General features: G+C 38.6%; 1 pseudogene across 1 annotated transcript; it reads left to right on the top strand.

Moving 5' to 3' along the window:
- The first annotated feature begins 408 nt into the window (after nt 1–408).
- Nucleotides 409–5,016, top strand: LOC149002515 (triacylglycerol lipase SDP1-like; annotated as a pseudogene). Its single transcript, XR_016170388.1, has 3 exons — nt 409–2,556; nt 3,315–3,458; nt 3,556–5,016. The product of XR_016170388.1 is annotated as a triacylglycerol lipase SDP1-like (transcript).
- Nucleotides 5,017–16,056: the final 11,040 nt, after the last annotated feature.

Raw genomic sequence — 16,056 nt, 5'->3', positions numbered from 1 at the left:
ACGTCAGCAAAGAGCCTATCTTATTAGACAATTAGTTGATTTGTATCTGACGTGGAAAGGTCAGGCCACTTGTCAACTTATCCCTATAACTGAACTTTAAGGGCCTGTTTGTTACGCCGGTTTGAACTTTGGATTCCAATGGAGATTTTACCGTTTGGTTGTGTGAACTCAGATTCAGAAACAGTTCCTTTTCCTCGTGCGAGTTGGAGGAAACCGTTTCCCCATCTATCAAGCGTAAAGTTTGACCATTCAATATATTTTTGGATAAATCGAAATTTCTTCCAAATTCAAACTAACCACGTTATTTCGCCTGCTCGGTTTGGTCTGGTTTGAAATCTCTTTTGAATCTCGCTCTCCACGGCCTAAATCCATTCCATCTCGCTCGTCGGAATTTCTATTTATGGCAAACCGAGAGAGTAGCAGAGGAGCTCTTCAAGTATTTCTATCTTCTATCTCTCTCTCTCTACACTCTGCAACTTAGTGTTCACCAGGTTTACCCAGTTTATCTCTTGTGTCGTTTTTCTTCTTCTTATAATTCGAGTTTGTTATTCTCTTTCTACTCCTCTCTGTCTACTACTCTCTAATCCAGCATCTTTTCCAGTCTCTCCATTTGTTCAAATTCTGTATTTAGGGTTTTTTTTCTTCTGACGATCCAGCTTGGAATCTGTTTCTTATCTGAATAGAGGTTTAGAGAAGAAACCCCTTTTGATATCCCAGTTGATGGTTCGACATCACAGTTTATATTTCCAAAATTTGTAGCTAAAGCTTTCAACCTACATTAGAGATTGGCTCCCCATAATGTGGTTTTCAGTTTTAAAGAATCCTTTTTTTTATATCCTTTTGTGTGAAAAGAACTGAGAGTATCTTGAGTTTCCTTCAGTGCTTAATACTCTTTTAGCAGAACTGAGATTAAGCTGTGGCCGCCTTGGGATCCCCTTTTCCTGTATAGGAATGCTTCTGGATGGAATGTTCTAGAGCCTTAGAGGGCAGGTAGTGAAAACTTGTGTAGGACTCCAGAATTCTAGTACGAACGATTACTCAGTTTGCCAAATTGACAAACTATCTTGTTTTCGTTACTCGAGATAGTTAGGTTTTAGGCTGAGAAATATCTGTTAACCTCACAGGTACTAGTTTAGAAATGGAAATTAGCAATGAGGTTGGTGTTGCTCCATTCTCAATTGGACCATATTCGATCATTGGCCGGGCAATTGCTTTTAGAATCTTGCTCTTGAAATCGATGTCACAGTTCAAGGAGGAGGTTTTGGTGTTATGTTGAAGTATCTACGGCGATTTAGGGATTACGTGATGCCACTGATCTCCTGGTTACATCCCAAAAATCCTCAAGGGATATTGGCGATGATGACAGTGATGGCTTTTTTGCTCAAAAGATGTACAAATGTTAAGCAGAAGGCTGAATTGGCTTACCGAAGGAAATTCTGGAGGAATATGATGAGAAGTGCTTTAACATATGAGGAATGGGCTCACGCAGCTAAGATGCATGATAAAGAGACACCAAAAATGAATGAAGCAGATCTCTATGATGAGGAATTGGTCAGGAATAAGCTCCAAGAGCTACAGCACCGTCGCCAGGAGGGTTGTCTCAGAGAGATTATCTTTTGGATGCGTGCTGATCTGGTCAGAAATCTAGGTAATATGTGCAATCCAGAACTTCACAAGGGTCGTCTTCAGGTTCCCAAGCTCATAAAGGAGTACATTGATGAGGTCACAACTCAACTTAGAATGGTATGTCACTCGGACTCTGAGGAGCTACTCTTGGAAGAGAAGCTTGCATTTATGCATGAGACAAGACATGCCTTTGGGAGGACAGCATTGCTATTGAGTGGTGGTGCCTCCTTGGGAGCTTTCCATGTTGGTGTGGTGAAAACTCTTGTAGAGCATAAACTTTTACCCCGGATAATTGCAGGTTCTAGCGTGGGATCCATTATGTGTTCAATTGTTGCCACCAGGTCCTGGCCTGAGCTTCAAAGTTTCTTTGAAGATTTTTGGCTCTCACTCAAGTTCTTTGATCAGATGGGTGGGGTTTTAACTGTTTTCAAGAGAGTTATGACACATGGTGCAGTTCATGATATAAGACAGATGCAGACGTTGTTGAGGCACCTTACTAGTAATCTAACATTCCAAGAAGCATATGACATGACTGGTCGGATTCTTGGCATCACAGTTTGCTCCCCAAGAAAGCATGAGCCACCAAGATGTCTTAACTACTTGACATCACCTCATGTTGTTATATGGAGCGCAGTGACAGCTTCTTGCGCTTTTCCGGGGCTATTTGAAGCCCAAGAACTGATGGCGAAGGATAGAAATGGTGCAATTGTTCCGTATCACCCACCGTTTAATTTGGATCCTGAAGAAGGTCAAGCTGCACCAGTTCGCAGATGGAGAGACGGTAGTTTGGAGAGCGATCTACCAATGATGCAGCTGAAGGAGCTATTCAATGTCAATCACTTTATTGTAAGTCAGGCAAATCCTCATATTGCACCATTATTGAGGCTAAAGGAGCTTGTGAGAGCTTATGGAGGCAACTTCTCTGCCAAGGTTTGTACATGTTTATACTTTGATTTTCATGGTTTCTTCAGGTTGCGCTTGATCTTTTTCATTTCCCTGAGTTCAGATTACATGCCAATTTATGTTAGTGATAATGTCAAATCCACCGTCGTGCTATTTTTCTTATAAAATTCATGGATTCCCCATAGGGGAGTGAATTCCTTGGTCGATTCATCGGACACTTCACTCTCCTATTCTATAGATGCTGGGAGGTACCATGTCAGTAGCGCGTTGAGAATTAATCTTTGTTTAAGGCTTCATAAGCTGACACCCATGTTCATCAATTCACACCGAAGATCAAAATCAAGTCATCTGAGTGATCTTAACTGCCAAAGAAAAGAGAGAGTGATCTTCACTTTTTGGGCTATAGTCACATATTTATTCACCATTTGGATTCTAGTTCCAAATGTCTGATTATTCAACCAGCACACGGCTGGGACTAGACTAATGATGCTTCAGTCTACTCTTGAACTTTTGTAACAATTGTCAAATTTGTAGTACCTGCATCATGTAAAGGATGTTCTTTCTCTCTTATATATTTGGAATTTATACCTATACCTATACCTATACCTATACCTATACCTATACCTATATATAGTTACGTATCTGAACTCAACTTCTGTTACACCTTGATCACATTTAACAATATGATACAGGACATCATATCTGTAACTGTTGTATGTTTCCCTGTTAACTTTTTCAAATGGGCATTTGATCAACCGGGAATTTTGCGATTCTAATTTTTGCAGCTTGCTCATCTCGCTGAAATGGAAGTGAAGCATAGATGCAACCAGATACTGGAACTTGGTTTTCCATTGGGAGGACTTGCAAGGTTATTTGCTCAGGAATGGGAGGGTGATGTGACTGTTGTTATGCCTGCTACTGTTGCTCAGGTAGACTTGAAATTTGAAAAACATTTCTGGTCATAAATTTGATTTCTTCATACTGAAAGATGTTAATTCTGTTTTCCTTATTTGTTTCCTATCGCAGATCTCAAAAATTATACAGAACCCATCTTATACAGAGATTCAAAAGGCTGCCAACCAGGGCAGGAGGTGTACCTGGGAAAAGCTCTCTGCCATAAAATCTAACTGTGCCATTGAGCTTGTGCTAGATGAGTGTGTTATAGTTCTCAATCACATGCGCAGGCTCAAAAGGAGTGCTGACAGGGCAGCTGCTTCACAGGGATTAGGCAGCACAATCAGGTTAAATGCCTCTAGGAGAATACCCTCGTGGAACTGCATTGCAAGAGAAAACTCCACAGAGTCCCTTGATGAAGAAATCGTTTCTGACAGTGGTGGACATTCAGGCTGGAACTTCCATCTCCACCATAACATGCACGAGGGAAGTGATAGCGAGTCAGAGAACATGGATCTAAATTCTTGGACAAGATCTGGGGGGCCTTTGATGAGGACCAAATCAGCAAATAAGTTTACTGAATTTGTAAAAAATTTTGACAATGATGCTGAACTGAGCAACTCATGGACAAGGGGAGATGAATTTAAACCCAACTCTAATGCCATTCATATGGCAAGAAGCCCCTATAATCATAACTCTGTCCCATCTGTAGTCGAAAGGAGCTCAGAGGACATGGAGTTTGATCAGCAGGATGTCAATAACAGCATTCCAGCCACCACATCCAGCATCACTGTGACGGAAGGGGACCTGTTGCAGCCTGAGAGAACCCACAATGGGATTGTATTCAATGTCGTAAAGAAGGAAGACCTTAGATCCCATAGGAGTCATGACTCTGATAGCTACCAGAGTCATTCTCATACTCCATGTCCAGAATGTGTTCAACTTGAGAGTCTAGGAAAGGAATTGGATGCCAGTTCAGCATCTGACTGCGACGAGGATGATGCAGCTCTTTCGAACATCCCGAGTGAAATGTCTTTCCACGTTAAACCCTAGAATAATTCTGGCCCATTTGATAGTACTTGCGAAGTTATAGAGGATTCAGGTTGGAGGTTCTCTACTTTATGTTGTAAATTTTAGGTAGGAGCATAAGGTGCAGTTTGTTTGAGGTATAGTGGAAGTTATATTTTGGGACCAGTAGGGGAGGCTACCTTCATCAAGATTTACTGATTTTTGTATCACCAAGTCTCAAATTGTTGAATTTTAGCAGGGTTGCCAATCAGAGTGGCACCTGAACAGTGATCATCATAATCTCCATCGGCAAAAGGCAATGTGATATCTCTTTAATCTTGAAATGTGTATAGGAAGAACTTCTTACCATATGTAAAGTGATCTCACAGCAACAATAAAAAACAGAAAACATCAGAGAATTCTGTTTCTGAAACATCCTTAGTGAAGATTTTTGTACCCTGTTCTGCCAATGTTAAGAGTAACTGGAATGAGGTTGGGAATGGAATAGAACATGTAAATTTTGAAGCAGCCAGTTTTTGTAATGGAATGTCCAATTTTGAATTCTTTAGCTGTTTCTCTTGAATAACTCAGCAGCCAAAATGAGCAATTCAATTGCAATTCTATGGCTTTTCAAAAGCTCAGGAAAGCGTATTCTGTATCACAAGGTACTGTTTTCTCCCCTCACCCTCCACTTCTCCCTCTTGAGTTGCCATATCAGATCCAAGAGTATTTTATTTGGAAGGTGGGATGCTTTGCCTCTTCTATCTTAAATCTGATTCATCATTCTCTAATACTGATGTACAGAAGTGAATGCTTTGCCTAAAAATTCTTTAATTTAATGTTTCTCATTTTTAAATTTGCCATTAATTATTTCAAGTTCATTAATCTTGCTTCATTAACCTTTTGGAACACCAATTGCTTTAGGTAATTGCCTTGGCTCTTACCTACTTTTGAGCTTTATATCCTAATCCTTTTAATGCAGTCTATAACCCTGTCAGCAAAATATATATTTTTTCATTCTTAATCAATACACTGCTGAAAGTTGTGTTCATGTACTTTTCCAATTTCATATTAGTTGACTTCACTTACCTAAGGCATAATCTTCTACTGCAAAGACAATCTTATCTGAAGTCATTGGATTTTGGCAACATAATGTGAGTTTAGATCTTCACTGCAGAGTTTCAACCCATGGCTAGCTATATTTGTCACCACCAAATAGAACCTCTTGGCTCTGTCTGCGTAGATATCCTGGTTTTACTTTTCATTTTGTGACTAGGGCTCCATCATGGCACTAATTTACCCAGATGGTTTAGCTGCTCTTAAGTGAAAAGTGGCAGATCTGTTAATGTCATCACCTCAAAGATGGGATATTGTATCTAGCAGCAAGGTAATTTAAGGTATGCAAAATGCTTATGATACCATTCAAGTGGGAAATTGTGACTATGAGGATCAAAAAGTTTAAGAACAATTGGTTTTTTCCAGAGGGGTTGGTGGCAGTAACTGAGGGGTGACGATTTGAAAACCTGGGAAATTCTTAATTTTTAAGTAGAATGGCAATTCCATATCTAGGGTCATCATATTTACCAAAAATGCTTGCAATAAGGAATTTCCCTTTTCACTTAGAAGAAGGGGAAAGAAATTTGTCATAAAAAATGGAAATAACAGTCTCATATGTATACTCAATATTTTTCCTTATGATGCAGGTGTGACCAATCTTAAACAAAGAATAATGTGCTCATTTCTGAAATAGTGCAAGAAAAACCCATTTCTACTTGTTGAGGGAAGTATGTGCCAAGAAGCAGCTCATATCTTTGAAGACTAGTGAGTTCTTGTAGAATACTCTCCAAACACAGAATGGTTGCTCATTTTTGTTTTGGATAACATTATAACAATCTCTAATTGACATTATAAGAGAACTCAGTGTGTCAAAGAAGAAAGAACAACAGGATGCCTTCTCAAGTACTACTGTTCATGAATATCAGATCAATGCAAGAGAAGAATTTTTTTTCTTCTTTGTTTGTCAATTCAAATAGTTTAAGTGTATATTACACTTCATTAACAAGCCAATCGGGATCAGCTTGTCCCTTTGAGGGATTCAGTGGCATAGCAAGGTGTATAATCAATCAAATTCTCAACCACATTATGAAATATCTTACTTTCTGTATTTTTGCACATACTGTGTTTATTTAATCTTATGTATTCTTGAACAAATCATTCTGATTTCCTGTGGGTTATTGAATAAACATCCGTACTTGGGAACTGATCAAGGCTCTGAAGAGGAAACAAATAATCAATTGCCAGCCTTTTATATCTACTATTGCTGAGAATTTTATACTTACATCTACAACTACAATCAAACCCCATACAATCTTTGGAGCATTAGAAGAATGCAGCACATACATATTCAAATGTTACATGGATAAAATAAGATGATCACCAACACAACTTCTAGAAAGGAGAAATTAGGTGAATAATTATTTCAATTAAAAAACTCATTTATTGATCTCTGAAGTCCAAATAGGATACTCACTTATTTTCAGACAGATACTTGTATAATTTTCTCTTTTTGATGTACAACATTAGTATCCTCCACAAAGTAGGAAATCTAGACAAGATGGCTAAATAAAATATGGGAGTATCTCAAACTCTAAATTCATGAATGGAAGTAAGGATTCACCAAATTTTCTTCTTTCCAACAATTGTTTTGATGATCATCCCTGTTTATCCTCGATGATGGGAATTTTTAGAAAAAAACTAATTTCCAGCAATATGGGGTATTGCAAATGCCAATTTTTCTAGGATGCTCATTCAATAACCGATAAGGAATCATAGTGATGTGTTCTAGGATAGATTAAGACAATAATTGAAGAACTTTGCACACTAGATAGGAACACAACAATTCAAGCAACAGTATGGAAAAATATAAAATGTAAATATCTTAGAATCTAATGGTTAATCAGCACTGAGATTTGAATCAATTAGAGCGCTCAGGCCCCTCACTATGCTAGTCAAAGACTCAACCCTCCAAATAGGGAGCTGGTCCAATGATTTGACTGCTGTAATATGTTAGTTGTACAAAAAAAGATGCTAATTTCTGCAAATACTTAAATTACATATCATATAGCATGCATTCCCTCTACAGTAGAGTGGCTAGAAGTAATTTTTCTTGCAAATGCTTAAATTGTTTGGCACAGAAAACAAAACCCAACCCTCCAAAAATAGAAAAAGATGAAAACCAGAAATTAACTTCAGAACTCACTTTCCATATTGTCCCCTCGATTGTAAAGTCATGCTACAAACATGTCACCCTTGTGGAAATTGCTTGGGTGAATGCGCATGACCGTCAAGTCGAGATTTCAGACCATTAGATCCAAAATCTCGGTTAGAATTGAATCTCGACCATTGAATTTCAATGCTCGAGATCGAAATTTCAGTCGAAATTGATCCGACGGCCCATAGTGTGTGGCTTGATGGTCTTGCGCATTTAATGCGCAGGACCCAAGCAATACCCCCCCCTTGTACCTGATATAAGCATCCCAAACAAAGCACAAAGTACACCGCCTATTAATTCTGAAGAAAACAATAACTTACATACCCGCACTCAGATTACCAAATATATACATCCAATATTTTATGTTCTTAAATATCCAATTCATTATTGACTTTCCCTCTTATTAACCAGGAAGCTGATTGGTTCTTCTCCAGTGCAGATGAGGTAACCATAAAAATTTACTAGGGACACAGACTTATGAAAAAGGTTTCTCTATCATATGATATTTCAGTCTACAAGAGTCGCATGTCTTCAGCAGTGATCAGATAAGATGGAATGAGGAATTCATCAACTCCTCAAGGAGAGCAATGATGAGGGCATGAGAAGAGGAGTAGACTTAACCACAACCCCCAAACAACATTGAATCATAAAACCAAAAATGAAACGCCTTTCAAATCAGCTTGCAAACTGAAAGGCCATGCTGGCCATCAGTGAATGCCAAGAAATGAAGGAAACAGGAATGGCCATACCAAATTCTCTGATCCTAACACTGGTAAACCGAAGTAGAAAAGAACTAACAGTTAAAACTAGTACCACATCTATGGCACTACCCCCAAACCTGCAACAGGCAAAAACAAGATATAAGCAAGACAGTCAATGACATGTGCAGGTCTGTAATATCTACTTCACCATAAAACTAATGAGTTAATACTATGCACACAGCATTCCTCTTGGTAAACTACGTTCATAATTTTCATCTATACAATAATTGGATTTAAATTGACACATAATATATGTGATTAAGTCAATTGTACTGCACCAACGAGAAACTAAGAACAAGAATGGACATTATCACTTTAATCAAGTTTAAATAATTCAAAGATAGAATAATTCCATAGCATGACTTTAACCCAGTCTATAATCAATTTCATACACTATGAAGACTCATTTGACAAGATTAAAAGAAGTGTATCAAAGAAAATGTTAAGACTAACTGATGAAGAAAGGGAGGTATGATCTGCCGCACTTCAGGTAAATATCATATTCTTTCCCTGTTTACCCTATCTTAATGGGTGCTCCTCAAGAAGAATAAAACAACCAAATATTAATGGCCCAAAACAGCTACAAAACAAACATTAGCAAATCTACTCATTGAGAGTTCTCTAGACAAACTAATCAGACACAATTGGAAATGTGAGGGAAACTTAATGTACCAGGAGAAAATTAAATGAATCTCCAAGCAAACAGGGAAGAGAAAATGAAGAAGTTGATACTCAAATGGAAGCAGAATTGAGCATTCAATTTCTACTTCTATTTCTTCATAAAGGAACTATGCAAGCCTGAATAAAATGGAAGCAACAGCAAACGATTAAAATAGTATCAGGTATGTCAATTGGTAAGAAAAATTCCATAACACAACTCATCACAAGAAGTGGTGATTATAGACATTAAGCCCTTTATGGGTACTCTATATGGGATGGGAACTTGTACAAGAACACTTCAAAAGAATCATCCTGAAAAACAGATTGCCAAAATAAGGAAGAATTAAACAGCTATAAGTACAAACCCAAGCAAGCAAAAAAGAATACAGGCTGATTGTAGACCAGATCAACCACAGGGAAAGGAAGAGTGATTCTAGATCAGGGCCTTTGTCATTTGCTTTGTTTTGTCATGTTATTCACATTGTTGCGGATTGGATGATAAACTCACAAACCATGGGAAACTATTATTTGTCACAATTATTATACAGGGAACTTTCATTGCTCCACATCCAAAACAAACTGAAGTAGACAAATCTCAACTAGTCATGAGTTACACTAGATAAAAATGCATCTTCAATACTCCTAGGGAAAGGGAAAAGAGGGGGGACCCTTCAATCCTTTGCATCGCTATGAATTGTTTTAAATTTGTGAATTCGTGTTATCAGAGAAATAATCCAGACAGCAATAAATCAAGCTTAACCAAGAGGAATTCTTAGGCTTAAAATTTGCTAAGAAAAAAAAGAAAAATGGCTTGTACAAATCCACAGAAAAACGTAAACTTATCTGCAGGGGAAAGTGTGTGACATGAATGGTAGCAGCTAGATTCTTAATTCTAATGCAAATTTCATTTTCTGATCAGGATAATAAACTAAAATGCAGATGAACTAAAACCAGCCACATAAACAGCGGATTCCAGTGTTTGAACATTTATCGACGTTCAACGAGCATTGGCAAAGAAAGGTAATTCATTTCAGATCTCTATATAATTTCTGCACATTTTTCATTAAAAAATGAAACGAATGTTAAACAGTACAAGATCGAAACCATTCTACAAAGCAAAAATGGAATTTCTTTAATATCTTTATTCAATAACATCAAATAGAGAGTCGGTAGATTCCGATACTGGGGTAGAAGGGTGAGAACTCAAGAAGTAGAAAGACTTAGCAGCGACAAGCTTCTTTCTTTGTGGAAATCTCGGGCCGTAGTTACTACCCAGAAAACAAGGGAAGCCATCGATGGTAGCGATCTGGGTCTGCACATTGTTTCCGGTCGACAACGACGAATCAACTCGATAGATAGGGATCTGAATTTGCAAATCAGGCCTCTGAGATCTAGCATTGATCTTAGAATCCCTAATTTGAGCAAGTGCTCCCGGCTTTAGGTATCTGAAGAAACCCTCTTCGCTTTTTGCTTGTAATCTGCAGGATCTTCGAACTCTCCGATTCATGGCGAAGCAACAACCGCGAAAGAGAGAGAGAGAGGGGGGGGAGAGAGAGATGAAATAGTGTGAGTGAAGTGGTTAGGGTTTTAAGGACGAAGGTAGAGGCGGGAAAGAGATGGAGTCATGGAGGGAACTGGGAAGGAGGGAAGAGAAGGAAGAGAGAGAAAATTGAATTTTGTATTTTGAAAAGCAAAACCATGGCTACAATGGAGCCCATTGCGCGCGGGATTCTCTACGCGGCCTATGCGTTTCAACTCGTGACCTGTAACTCCCTGACACTCCTCAAGGTTGAAAATGATCTTTACTCAACAAGTCAATGTTACGGAGGTGCTATGTGCAAATACTATTGCGGCTTTGAGGCGTTGGATTGGCATCACCTTTTCGAATCCGTGACTCCTTCACTAAAAGGGGTCAGTCATTACCGTTTGAGCTATCCTTCAATGGTACCTCTTCAACTTCATGATTTTTTTGGATATGAGGTTCATTCGGGCCAGCTTACGCGCACCATGATTACATCTTCAAAGGAGCTTTTATATAATTAATGCCGCCGAATGGGTGCGAACCCAAGACCTCATCGTGGGAGGTTGGGCCTTTAATTGCTTTACTAACCCAGTAAACCTACAACCGAGGAATCTAATTTTGATGGGTAATTAAGTAATTTGTTGCCCGAACGAGCTAAATGCATTCTTTGGGTAACATTTTTTCCGGTGTAATGCTATTTGCTAATTTTTTTTATGGGTAATTAAGTAATCTGTTGCCCGAATGAGATAAATGCACTCTTTGGGTAACCTTTTTTTCGGTGAATAATATTCGCTAACTTTTCTTGGCAGGATCATTTATTGGTGTTCAAGAGAATTCAATAAAGCCAGAAGAAAAAAAAAAGATACAATGTTGGAGATCGAAGAGTTCTCGGTTTTACAGAAGATCATAAGGTTGTCTACAAAAGTAAAATGAGTAAAATTAGAAGATTAGTATTCAAGCAGAGGGGAGGTGAGGTGGTGGTCGGTCTTAACTTGAATGTTGTGGTAGAAGACTTCAAAGTTGAGGGAGGAAAGGCAAGCAGAGAGAGGTAGGCAACGTTACTATTATAAATATTATGGTTTAAACTTATGGACCTAAGTGGACCACGTAGACCAGTACGTTTGGCTCAGTCCCCGTTCACAGGGTTCATAAGGCACTTCTTGGTAAAAATACTTGTTGAGAAGGACACTTCATGGTGACAACCAGCTGTCATGATTGACTTCTCGGATGGCCTTTCACTGAGCGCCCGACAAGTTATATCTCAAAAAAAGTAACGTTGCAAGGGGATTCGGCACATCATCATCCAGACATCAATTAACACAATAAGTTCAACATGGAATGCACTGAGATTCATTAAATGCTCAAGGCTTGCAAGGAAACTTCTCATTCGCTTGGGACTTCCTCGAGTATTGCACCTTTACGTTTTGTTTGCCAAAGTAAGGGACTACTGTCACATCCACATCAATGTGAACCTAATCACCTGATCCAGTGGGATTGGGCACTGCTGTCTTGAAGCTTCTTCAAGAAGATTGGGCTCTTGGTTTGCTAATCAAGTGTTGCTTGTATCTCAAGATATCACGCAAATATACGTATCGCAATCAAGTAATAAATGATAAGTACAGTATCGATCCCACGGAGAATTATATCCTTAACTTTCAATGTAAAAATAAAATTGATTTAAATGAAATTAACAAGGTTGATTGGTGTTTGTCTAACTAATTAACCAAATGACAGGTAAAGAAAACTAAGGAACTAAAATGTAGATTTGAGCAATGGAAGAAACTTAATGAGTGACAAGTGTGTTAGGAATCAAGTTTCCCTTCCCCTGAATTTTAAAACACAAATACTAAAGCAATACTACAACCCCAAGATAAATCAAGAACTTGGAATGAATGGCAATATGGTATTTTCCAATACACATAAGCTAGCATCCTAAATCAACATCAGCATATTCCTATGAAGAATTGAATTAAGAATGCAATTTAAACCCAATCCAATCAATGGTAATATGAGGTAATTGGGTATTCCTACCCAACCTACTAATTAACACAACCTAATTAAAGATGATGCTAACTCACACAATTCAACAAACACCTAGACTTCATTAATTTTCCAATTAATGAAATCATAACATTCATTCAAGAAAGATCATTCAAGAACTGAAATTAGTCAATATAACATGCTGAATTCATTAACAATAAAGTGGATTGCAATAAAACTAAAGAACACATGATTAGTTACATATCAAAATTCAGGTTTAGGTACTACTATCATCCCAACACAGCTAAGATTTAGTCCATAACAGAATTCAAATGCATAAAACCAAGTATAGTTGACATGAGACTAGAAAATAAGAAGATAGAGTTATAAAAACAAGAATAAACTAAGGCTTCAATGCTTCCACATGAGCTCCGACTTTCTTCTTCACAAATCAGCAACTCCAGCAGCTCCTTGCTTCCACAAGAGCTCCAGCATTTGTTCTCTACCTCCTTCCTCTCAGCCAAGTCTCCCTCCACACCTTGGTCGAATTTCTCCTTTTTTTTCTCCTTGCCTCTCTTCTCTTTCTTCCATAAATGTCTTCAATCATTAGGTTAGATTCTGGCCATAGGATTAGAACCTTCCTCCTGAGATCAAGGGCTGAAAACCATCATGTATTTACAAGAATTTAGTCCACTTAAGTTAGCCCTTTTTGGTCAATTCCATTTGAATTGGATCTGAGAATATTCTGCTCCGTTGTTGTAGCAATGCAGCAACAACTCTATAACAAAGTTAGTGGACATGTTCTTCTATTATGAATCTTCACCTACATGTTCAAGAGAAAGAGAAACAGTCAAATTCATCCATAAAAAGAAGGGAAATTCATGCAATGTGACAAAAAATGAACTAAACAAAATGCAACATGTTGAGACTAAATAAGACAACACCTAATGAATACTATCACTAAAACAAAGACAAAATACTCCTAAATCAAGCCATCTCAAGTATAAAAGTTATAAATCTTAACTCTATTTCATAGAGTTATCATCAAGCTACCATCAGAAGTCATCCCAACCCTTCATCTGAAATTTGAAGATAAGAGGGTTGTGATACATCTTTACCACTTCAGAGGTATGAAATTAGTATATAAACCAATACTCTATAGGAGTTAGGGTAAGTCCATGAACAAGAACTCTTGTCATTTATTCTTCTGCAACTACCCAATGAGACATCCTTTCTTCGTCTTCTTGGAGCATTTGCTCCTCTCTATGAGGATTTGTGTTCACCAAATTCTGACTTAATCATTGGAGGTGGCTTTCCGTCCTCACAAGTGGCCCACTCTCACTTTCTTTGTTTCTTAGGAACCAGGCTTGGTCCTGCAATGAAATCAGTTGGCCCACAATCAGATTTTGGAGCAACACTTATTAAATGCTGACTTTAGAGGAAAGAAACCCATTGAGGTTGCAGAAGGAAGGGGTGTATATTTACGTAAAATTGTAACAAATAAATTAAGGAGGGAACTAGATGTAGTTGAACACATTGGAAAGAAAGTCCCAACGAAAAGAATCATAGGCTTTATATTATGAATGTCGATCTTGAGTAAATAAGCGTGGGACTTGTGCTTGTAGTGAAAACCTCTAATGATTTTTGAGCATGGGAAGGACATTACTTCATTATTGATGTGTCTAAAAATTGTTCAACCCATGGATTTCTGCAAAACAACGTTAGTTGTGGGTCGAGGTTGGGAAGCCACCTCCGAAGGTTAAGTCAGTAATGGAACACCACAGAGCTCTGGCTTTGATGTCATTTTGGGTGGCCATCTCAAGATATCCTGATCCTTGATTTGCATAAGGATCTCCAAATATCGTGCATTGGGAGGAATATACTTAGAGTAGTTGGGTGAAAGTTGTCTCCATCACGACCGTCCTTTGCTTCCCTTATCGTTGTTTTGCACTCTCGAGCTTTGGCCTTTCCCTAAAGCTTTCTGCTCTTTGTTGGCTGCCTTCACTTCTTCCTACCGAGCGTCAAGGATTTCTGTTACTTCTACTTGTTTTGACATCTTTGGACAAGTTCGGCATAGGTGGTCGGCATATCCTGCAATAACAACTCCATAAGTCATCTATTGGAAAGGCTCGTGAATAATGCTATTTTGGCCACTTGTTCATCAAGGTTCTCGATCTCCATGGTTGCTTTGTTGAACCTTTGCAAATAATCCCAAATAGACTCTTCCTTTGCCTATTTGAAGGTGAACAGAGTTTTTTGGGTTTTCTTCGTCTGTATTCCACTCCGGAACTGACCAATGAACTTTCGAGCAAGCGCATCGAAATCATTTATCTTTCCCAATTGTAGGTTCGAAAACCACTTTTGAGCTGCTCCCGTTAGTGAAGACCCGAACACTCTTCACAAAATATTATCCGAATTCCTAGCAACCGCCATTGTTTGCTAGTAGTAACTCATGTGGGCTACTGGATCCCCACATCCATCAAACAAAGATAAGGTTGGGAGCTTGAAGTTATGAGGGAATTCATATCAAGCTATTGCCTCAACAAACAGATTCTTACTAATGACCGAGTATATATCATTAGTCTTTTTGCCCTTTGTGAGTTGTCCCAATTTCTGATTTCTATTAGCCAATTCCCGATCGATTTGTACCATCAGAGTGTTTGGCGTCCAAACGTTGTCTCTATCCGATCGTTGAGATGTTGTTGAGTGCTTTTGTACTACTCCTCTCGATCCTAGATAGGGTTCTTGTTCAACTTCCCTAGGACCGATCCTGCACCTTCGGATCATCTCTCCTTGGTAATTTTCCTATCCTCCTTATCTTGACCGTTCACCCTCTTCATCTTGCAGCCTTAAGTTTCTTTTTAGTGGTTGACGGAAGTTTTGGCCCTCAGTCACGTTTCTTTCTTTGCGGGGAGAACATCCTCTTATTAGAGAATTTCTCCTTTCACTCCTTTGAGTTTGCTTTCTTGTCTCCTCGCAATCATGAAGATTAGGGTTCCTTGGGGCTCCCTGGCGTCTGGCCATCGTTCGAAGCATCACATGCATCTCTAGAAATTGAATCTGCATTTGATTCATCTATTGCTAGCTCTGATTCATCTGCTCCTGAATGACTGGAATCATTTGGATTTCTTTGTTTGGGTTGTTCAAACGAGCTCCTCCTGCTATTTCTTCTTCTTCGTGTAGTTCACCTTCACGAACAAAATTACCCTCTAGGGGAGCAAGATTTCTACCAATGGAGGTTGGAGGTTCTGATTTTGATGCCTTTGAATCGTAGATCTGGTGTCTACCATGACTTTTTGAAGCGTTTTCCACAGACGACGCCAAATGATGTGTCCAAAAATTGTTCAACCCTTAGATTCCTGCAAAACAACGTCAGTTGTGGGCCAACTCAGCGGTTGGGAAGCCACCTCCAAAGGTTAAGTCAGTAGTTG

This window comes from Hakea prostrata, chromosome 10 (assembly GCF_041222555.1).
Source record: "Hakea prostrata isolate BN-2017 chromosome 10, UWA_Hpros_2, whole genome shotgun sequence".
Taxonomy (NCBI): domain Eukaryota; kingdom Viridiplantae; phylum Streptophyta; class Magnoliopsida; order Proteales; family Proteaceae; genus Hakea; species Hakea prostrata.
This window is presented reverse-complemented; position numbering and strand designations above follow the sequence as displayed.